Below are 9,237 nucleotides of genomic sequence, written 5' to 3' on the forward strand. Positions count from 1 at the left end.
TATGAATGTCACATGTAATTGTGTATCAAGGCAGGTATGTGTATATGTGTGTATATGAATGTCGCGTGTAATTGTGTATCAAGGCAGGTATGTGTATATGTGTGTATATGAATGTCACATGTAATTGTGTATCAAGGCAGGTATGTGTATATTTGTGTATATGAATGTCGCGTGTAATTGTGTATCAAGGCAGGTATGTATATATATGTGCATATGAATGTCGCATGTAATTGTGTATCAAGGCAGGTATGTGTATATGTGTGTATATGAATGTCGCATGTAATTGTGTATTAAGGCAGGTATGTGTAAATGTGTGTAAATGAATGTCGCATGTTATTGTGTCAAGGCAGGTATGTGTATATGTATGTATATGAATGTCGCATGTAATTGTGTATTAAGGCAGGTATGTGTATATGAATGTCGCATGTAATTGTGTATCAAGGCAGGTATGTGTATATGTGTGTATATGAATGTCGCGTGTAATTGTGTATCAAGGCAGGTATGTGTATATGTGTGTATATGAATGTCGAGTATTCAAAATATGGGCACTGTACTAGTAAAAATAAAACTGAATCTAAAATCAATCGAAGACCGGATCCAGATGCCGTTCCCATGAAAGTGTAAGCCCATGTATAAACTGTATAATAAATTATGTTTTAAAGGACCGCACCTGTAAACTCATTATTGTACTTTTGTACTTGTGTGTTTTTCTTCCGAGAGATTAGGGTAATGTACAGACCTATATTTCCCAGTCATGTAAAATTATTCTTACATAACAGGGGACGGGTTGTGACTGAGCTGTTAAGTGGTTGCTTGTCTCTCATTTGTTTAGTCGCGTTCACACGGTGTGACTCTTCTACGATGGGCATGTGAACAGGCTTGTCCTATTTTCATTTAACTTGTCGAATTTAACGAGTCGATACGACAAATTGCATCGTATGAAATGGGATTTTGGACGCGTGAAGTTTTCCAGTCTCGGACAGGCATTTTAATAATATAGACCCTACAGTTTGTTGTCGAAAGAAAAGTATTTAAGACTTAAATATCTTTTAAGATTGTTTGTTTCCATTTAAGTAGGCCTACATCACCCCATTATTTGTGTTCCCACTACAAATACTGTTGTTGCAACTGAATGAATGAATGAATGATTATGGCTGCGCCTTTAGAATCGTGTCGTAACGGCAACATGTTTAATTCAAAGGAAAGAAATGGTTTTCGATGCGATAATGGCAAAGTAAAAAATCAAATAAATTAGACGGACATTTTTAAAACTATATAGCTAAAACGCAAATATCAGAGAATAAAACTCGAAAACCACATCCGTCTTATTAAAGTAGATCCCCAGCGCTGGGATAGTCAAACTGTAGATAGATAGTTTCACGTCCCCTTTATCGATTCCGATCAATTAAAACGTCGAAAACGGAAGAATAAGGATAGAATTTGGTGATGAGACTTCTATGTGTACAGCACAGGCTGTAGGGCCCAGTTTCACAAAGCGGTGTACGACATTTTTTAATCGTATATTTGCATCGTACGGTATTTTGTACGTCACTTTTACAGTACCATTGTCCTACATGTACGACATCTTTGTTTTATTTCGAGATTGTTCTATGCCCACGTGTAGCTTGTGACTGCAGTAACATAACGCAGGATACTACAAAGTTACATTATATATATATATATATATATATATATATATATATATATATATATGATTTTCACTCCCGGAATTCAGACATTACTTGCTTGTTTGAAAAATCAGGCTGTGGTACTAACTGTAGGGCGCCGCTTGTCTTAGCTCTACGGCCACGAGACAAAAGGGCGGAACTCCATTTCAGTCCACACCTCGCCTACAGGCTCTAAAAAAAAGGTCGAACCAATTCAATGGCGACCAACAAAATAAGGACCCATGCAAACACATATGCACTGTAGACTGCTAAGCACTTAAAACTTCAATGGATTTTTGTTAAGAATACAATGTTACCCCGTAAAACGATTTCAGGGCATCTCCAGCCGTCCGGAGGCCTAGGCGGCCCCTGGACCCTCGCTTTTTGGGCTGGGATAGTCGACCGATGGCCGTACCACTTTCAAATTGCTTCTGATGCGCCTGTTTTTGAAAACATAGAAGATTAGCTCCACTGCTTCTTTCACCACTGATGGAGACTTTACTGCCACGCCCAATCCGCTCAGCGGCCTGCATGGAGCGTGTTGCAGCTGGTACAGCTTGACTTGGCTGTAAAATTTTATATTCTGTGGACTTGGAAACCGTGCCATATTCTCCATGTACACTGCTATCATTCCATGAATGCCCAGTTCGTGTTAGACAAACCAGACGGAAGCGGGCTTGTGTCGTGTACGGTGGCCGGTATGTGAGTGAAAATCGGCCATCCTATCGCCCAGTCACTAAGCTGTACACATTTTCACGAATCTACTGCAACTCTGTTATCTTTCAAAATATTTGTTGTAAAACTGTTTTACTTATATGATTTTCAGGTGCTAATTAAGAGGTATACATGTATAGGGGTAATTATATATTGAGCCATTTCATGATTTCTGGAAAAGCACACACTGTGCAGTGCATGGACTAGCCACTCCTTTGCAGGGCTTTTCAATATTTAATGCCTGTTGCTCTTTAACCTTTCTCCTAAATGACGTCGTCTTATAGCACAAGAAGTGCACTTAATTACATAGGCCAATGCCCTCTTTTCACATGTAAGAATGTACATAAGTTTGTGACAATCAAAGATGACAGTGATATACGCTAATAATACATCATCATATCATGCACTGTATAACATCTGGCAGGCAATACATCGTCAAATCTTTGATATATTACCGAAAGCCCATTATTAATCATAAACGGTCCATATAAATGGCAGTCGCGTAGGTGTAAAATGATGACAAAACACGTGAAAATGTTGTTGATGATGTACGCTAAACGTAGTGGTTTGGTAGTTCAGTATGACTTTAATTTGGTAGTTCAGTATGATTTTAATTTGATAGTTCAGTTTGATTTTGGTTTGGTGGTTCAGTTTGATTTTGGTTTGGTAGTTCAGTTTGATTTTATTTTGGTAGTTCAGTTTGATTTTATTTTGGTAGTTCTTTCTGATTTTGTTTTGGTCGTTCAATCGGATTTATTTCGATATTTCCTTCTGATTTTGGTAATTCATTCTGATTTTGGTTTGATAGTTCAGTATGATTTTAGTTTGGTAGTTCAGTGTGATTTTAGTTTGGTAGTTCAGTGTGATTTTAGTTTGATAGTTCAGTCTGATTTTATTTTGGTAGATAAGTCTGATTTTAGTATAATTGGTACGGTAGCTCAGTCTCATTTTAGTTTCCTCGGAACCAGGATATTGCCAAGGGTTCAAAACAGATTTGTCTAAATCTTCTGGCCCCAGGATCACGAAGCTGTCTTAAACAGAAGTCAAATTAATTACTGTGCTAACGTTGTGGCTCACCTCCGGAAGTTTTATTTTTATGCTTTGAGTTCTCTCCGTCCTTCACGACAAAATATAGTTTTGTGACTGACCCAAATTAATACTTATATGATTTTGTTGCTCACAAAAGTTTTGTCATCACAACACCTGCAATGATCCAGACCCTGTTTATAAACACTTCTACTGATCATAATTATGAAACACGAAATACGGCGATTAAATTATATCGCCCTTTCTTTTCCTCAGATCTTTCGTAACCACATTCCACTCATCTTTATTTAAAATGAGGCTGAAAAAGTATATTCAGACAACATATCGATTTTTATCTTCAGATTGTAGTAGTGCAATTGTTCAACGAAACATGTGGCAGAATCGATCGGACGCTATTTATACCTAATATATATGGCAGGCCACACAGCTTCAATGCCTGGGACATAAGCCCCAACTTTACATAAATGGATATAGATAGTGCACAGAAAAACTTTTCCTTGTCAAAATGACAGAACAAGTGACCCAAATTCATCATATTGACCAGTTCATCAACATCAATCACAGCTACCGCAATATGTTAGTCAATTAATCAATTTGATACATTCACATTTCTAAAAATGTATAACTAAAATGCATTAATCAGTTCTTGCCGTCACCTTTATCTTTTACAAAATATGTGATTTGTTCTTTCCAGTCTTCATCAATTAAAACAAGGTCTATTTTAACACTGACATTGTCCATGTCCATGCGGGCTACTGAGGACACCCTGTCAAAACATCTGAAACATCTATGTGATAACATTGTCACGTTACACAGACCGAGAGACATCACTGGGATAAACTGTATCACCGTCCATTGTAATTACATATGCACACATTCATTTCAATCCCATGCAGTTAAATAATCAACAAAGATGACTTGAAGATGTTTCCAAAAGTAATATTTAATAACCCATCTCACCTTTTGTGTAGCTCCAAGGAGATTGGACTGCATGCGTAAGCTTAATTCACAAGATGTATAGTATGAGGAGTTCTAACATTGACCAACAAGACAGTTATTTGTTTTTGTTGTCCTAAGAACACGGGCAGGAATGCTTGTGTTATCTTGCAAATTTATCTGCATACGAAAGTTAGAGTTCGGTTGAGTTCTTTTGGATACGCGGTGTTAAAAACATAATAGGTGGCAATCACTTCGCAAATAGTGTCTATCACGCACAGAGATTCTGATAGACGCTCACCCTCAACCCAGACAGCAAGGTTGGAATCAATCTCAGGATCTAACATGTCATGTCCTATAGGCTTCCTGTGTAGGTGAACAGTGGGTGGAGTAGTGTACGCTGCATCTGGAAAGAAAGTGTTGAGTGTCAACAACGTTACAAACTGCTTAAAGTAAAAAATATATTTGCACTGTAAAGAATGACTGAGAGCAAGTTGTCTCCAAAGTAGTCTATTTCTTTATTTTCTGTTTGTTGGTCATTCGAAACCGTATTTTGGTACATATGAAGAGATCTCCAATTTATTGGACATAAACAAGTTTAGGCATAATTCTGGAATTACAAATGTACATAAACCAGAACATATCCAAAGACATTAATCCACAGACACTAACTACACAAAACAAAAGATATATGCGATAAATTGATGTCTTAAACAGCACCTTCATTTATGGTGTTCTCTACATTATCCATGAAGGGATACAAAATTTATTTTGATTGGTTAACTTTTACTACGTCACAGGTCACAGCTTCAGTGAGGCATGGCACTGGGTAACAAAAGCAGTTCAAGCTGGAAAGTTATAGATTTTAGGACAGTCAAAATAGATTAGGTTTCCTTTCTAGAAGAATTAAATCCAGAAGATCCAATAAAATATTTCAATACTCAGTATTTATCGATATGAGGTGCTTGTGTAATATAATACAAACATCTTCTTTCTTTACAATAAGAACCTTCATTTTCTCTCCCATGAGCTCTGGTATGAGAAGAAAGCTGCAAATAATTTTATTAGTAATTAACACCTCAAGTGTATATGTATTGCTGGTAAATTTATCCTTCAATTACATAATGACTGATTTATACCACTTAACAACAGTATGTTACATACTGGGTGTCCGTGTTATTACAGAGTGCCAACAAATCACAGCAAACACACCCACGCAAACACACATATATATTCAAAGTTCCTGTAAATAAATTTGTATAATCTGCAAATTTATACCCTCCATCTCTAATTGTTTTCATTTTTTGAAACAGAAAAACCTTCCAGGTAGATGTAAGCTGCAATTACAACATACCCTAATTCCTAAACCTTTTCGCATTTATAAAAGATCAAATTTCAGTGCAATTTATGCACATTTGTAATATGATCTTGGCAACTACATTGGCAAGTTTCAGGGTTTCGCAAAAAGTACAATTCAGTTTATCATTCAAAACAAAATAATGCCTTAAGAAAATGCTTGAATAAACACCTTGTAAACATGCGAAAAGGTTGAAGAATTACAGTGGTCAAATTAACCTTTCAATGGTCTATAAACATTCAAGTTTAGTTTTTAAAATTTACATCAGGCATAAATCAAATGACATACACATTCATCATTTATTTGAAGCAATTTCAAGAGAACTTCTGGAAAAGTAGGTTCTGAAATTCAAAATCTTCCCCTAAGTCACGTCCCCAAAGCAGTCATTTAAACTCGGAGAAATTCATTTTGACGGACAAGTTATGACGGCCAACTATCAACACAATAAAACTGGAGTCATCAGGCTGTTTTTACAGGCATTAAATTTTGCAACAAAGCTGTTGTAGATATAAATCAAATGGGAATCTATCGTTTTCCACATGAAACTGCAAGTTTTTCTTTGTTTGTTTTTTTATTTTTTTTAGTTCTATAGCACACAACACTTCTACAAGTGTGCCATTACATTGGAATTCATTGATTCTTCTCACATGTTAACTGCAGGGTCTGTTGTGTCCCCTTCAGCTGGAGAATGCTCAAATTCCACTCTGGTCCCTTCAGGATTATTGCTGGTCGAGTCAGTTGTTGATAGTGTTTCAGATGGTGCTGTTGAGTCATTCACTATGAAACGCACTTTTGCCTTGTCTGGCAACCGGGTTAAAGTAATGGTGCACCAGTCCTCAAACTCCACATCCCATGCTTGCAGAGTATATGGCTTGGCCTCAAGACCAAATATTCTGTGGGCAATTTATTTTTTTCTTCAATTTCTGCGATGTCATTTTTCTCATCACTAAGGGTCATGTGGTACTTGTAATGTGTCATTTTAAAGTGAGTGGAAAATCGGGAAAATAGTATTTACAAAAGCATTTAGTACATTTACAAAGCGTATATTGTTGCATAAAACAGAATTCACTGATAAAACATATTGTATGCACGTGCAGAGCTAATTCCGCATTTATTATTTAGGTGAATAAATACCTTGGCATGCAGTGTGTAGGACATTTGTAAACATATACACCTGTAAACTAGCTAGTTCTGGTCTACATGAAATTAGAGGACGATTCCCATAATCGAACCACTCCTATAAATGCCCAGTTGGTGGTGCGAAAGCAGTGCATCTGGTAGACAAAGTATGCATGCAGGATAAAACTCCTCAGTGTACAATCGCTTCAATAACAAGTGAACATGCCCACCAATTACAAAACAACTTTCTATCATACCAAACTATAGTAATAATGATTAAATGAGGTAATAACGTTTCTTTAATCGATTAGCTTTGTCACTGCCTAAGTATGGATCACTTAATTGCTGGAAGGTAAGGTAACCTAACTGAACCCAATATTTTAACGAAAACTCTAGAGAGTCACCTCCAAACCCTTCAAAAATATGAACTAACTCTGATGGCGCAACATACATCATAACGATTTAAAACACAGAATTGGATTTTATACCATACACCTTAGCTCTGGATTGGTCACTTTGAACAGTCGATACAGCAGCGTAATACGATGCCGTACTGCCTTTCTGGAAATCACATTCAGTGAATTTCCCTTGAATGTCTTCTCTTGATGTTGTGCAAAACCGGCAAATACGAGTGGCAACAAAACTCTCCATCATTCCACTAATTTCATGTGCAGCAAGGTTGTCTGTTACAAGAATAGACAAGAATACCAATTCAGTTCTGACAAGTGCAGCTAGTTGTATGACATATAATTTTGACTTGAACTTTGGTGGTAGGTTACCCAGAAGGAAGTAAACAGCTGTCACTATGTACTCTCTTATCTTATTTCCGAGTGGAAATCTGAAAATCATCCACATATAACTGCACGTGAAGTACTGGCAATTCATCTGTGAATAAATCACTTGAATCAAAAGCATCCCCATGACAACGGTCCTTTACTTTTGAATCTTGTGACTTTCGATTTTGCAAGACAAATGACAGAACATCAGCATGGCAGATTAATGTTTGAAGAATTTGAGGGACACACATCATAGTTTCTGATCTTGCTATTATGTCTTTTCCAAGTAAAAACTCAACTGGCTCTAAATATCCGAATTCTCTTTCATAGAATGTGTTTTGTGTTGGTTTTTTTTTGTAACTGAAAGACATTCACAGGTAAAAATTATTCTCTGTAGGGTTCCAAAAATGTCACCCGACCCTAAGTGTGCTTCAATACTCCACCCATTTTTTTTCTAAAGCTCTGCTGAGATTAGCTTTTATTTCATCCTGAGCCACTGACATTATGCTGCGAGCAAGATGTCGCTGAAAATCAAAGTTTTCGGCGTGTTGACTGATATATAACCCTATATGAACTCTTGGTGAATGATTAGTGTCAAGTGATGCACTCAGACCCCCCCCCCCCTCCCCCCACCTTTTAAAATCATCAGTTTGAAAATCTGAAAAACTGGTAATAATGGTACGCCAGTGTTTCTGTGGCTTGTAAATATGTTTTCGTGACAGGATACTAGATGTTTCACCAGTGTGTGAGACTGGTATTTCTGTCTGGTGATAGAAAAGGACTTTTGGCAGCTTTCAATGCCACCAACTAATCTAAAATTCTGCCGAAATTCGTGGATACCTTTATAATGACGAATTAGGAGCATGAAATGTCTTCTTGTATAGGAACAGTGACCACAGCTGAACATTTTTAACTGGCATATTCTACTCATGGTAGGTAATTGTGGGTGGTCTTGGATTGGTCGGAATGACACACCCCCTTGATCAAAATGACTAATGTGCTCATACTACTGCTATAAGCCAACGGCGTTCAGTTTATCATCAAAATTAACGGGACGCTGCAGTTGTCAGAAACAGGACAGAAAAATCCCACGATTACCTACCAGTATACTTCTACACAAATGTAACCATGAGCCCAGTCGAAAAGTAGTCGGGCTGTTGTTGTTGTTAATCAAAAATACAAAATATAATAGTTCGCTGAAATTTAACGATCGGTTGAGATTATTAGATTGATTAAATTTAGATGAAACCGTTAGATCAGCGGACCATTCAAAATAAAATATGACTGCTTGGATAGCAGATTTAGTCTGATTAAGCTTTACCTTCATCACAGAATGCAGAATCAAGGCAACGTGTTACCGGAAACATGTGGGTGGAAATTCTGATTACCTCCCCTGAATATATGAACAGTCAGACTGACTAAATTTGTTTCATCACACGCACTGACAAGACTGATCGTATAAAGATTTACGTTGATCAACCATTGAATTGATAAATAAATCCATACAATCAAACTACTAAGCTGATAAATTAACCAGTTCTCAAAATCAACTAACTCACCTGTTTTGAAACTTCACGCTAACTACTATTCAACTGGTTACATAGGCCTACATGCAGTACTA

At 36.9% G+C, this 9,237-nt stretch overlaps 1 long non-coding RNA gene across 1 annotated transcript; it reads right to left on the reverse strand.

The window, feature by feature from the left end:
• Positions 1 to 4,456: 4,456 nt before the first annotated feature.
• LOC135474066 (uncharacterized) lies at positions 4,457 to 7,583 on the reverse strand. Its single transcript, XR_010444620.1, has 3 exons — positions 7,334 to 7,583; positions 6,369 to 6,614; positions 4,457 to 4,770 (listed from the first exon to the last, which is right to left on the reverse strand). It is a non-coding gene; the product is annotated as an uncharacterized LOC135474066 (long non-coding RNA).
• Positions 7,584 to 9,237: the final 1,654 nt, after the last annotated feature.

The sequence above is a fragment of the Liolophura sinensis genome, chromosome 8 (assembly GCF_032854445.1).
Source record: "Liolophura sinensis isolate JHLJ2023 chromosome 8, CUHK_Ljap_v2, whole genome shotgun sequence".
Classification (NCBI taxonomy): Eukaryota; Metazoa; Mollusca; class Polyplacophora; order Chitonida; family Chitonidae; genus Liolophura; species Liolophura sinensis.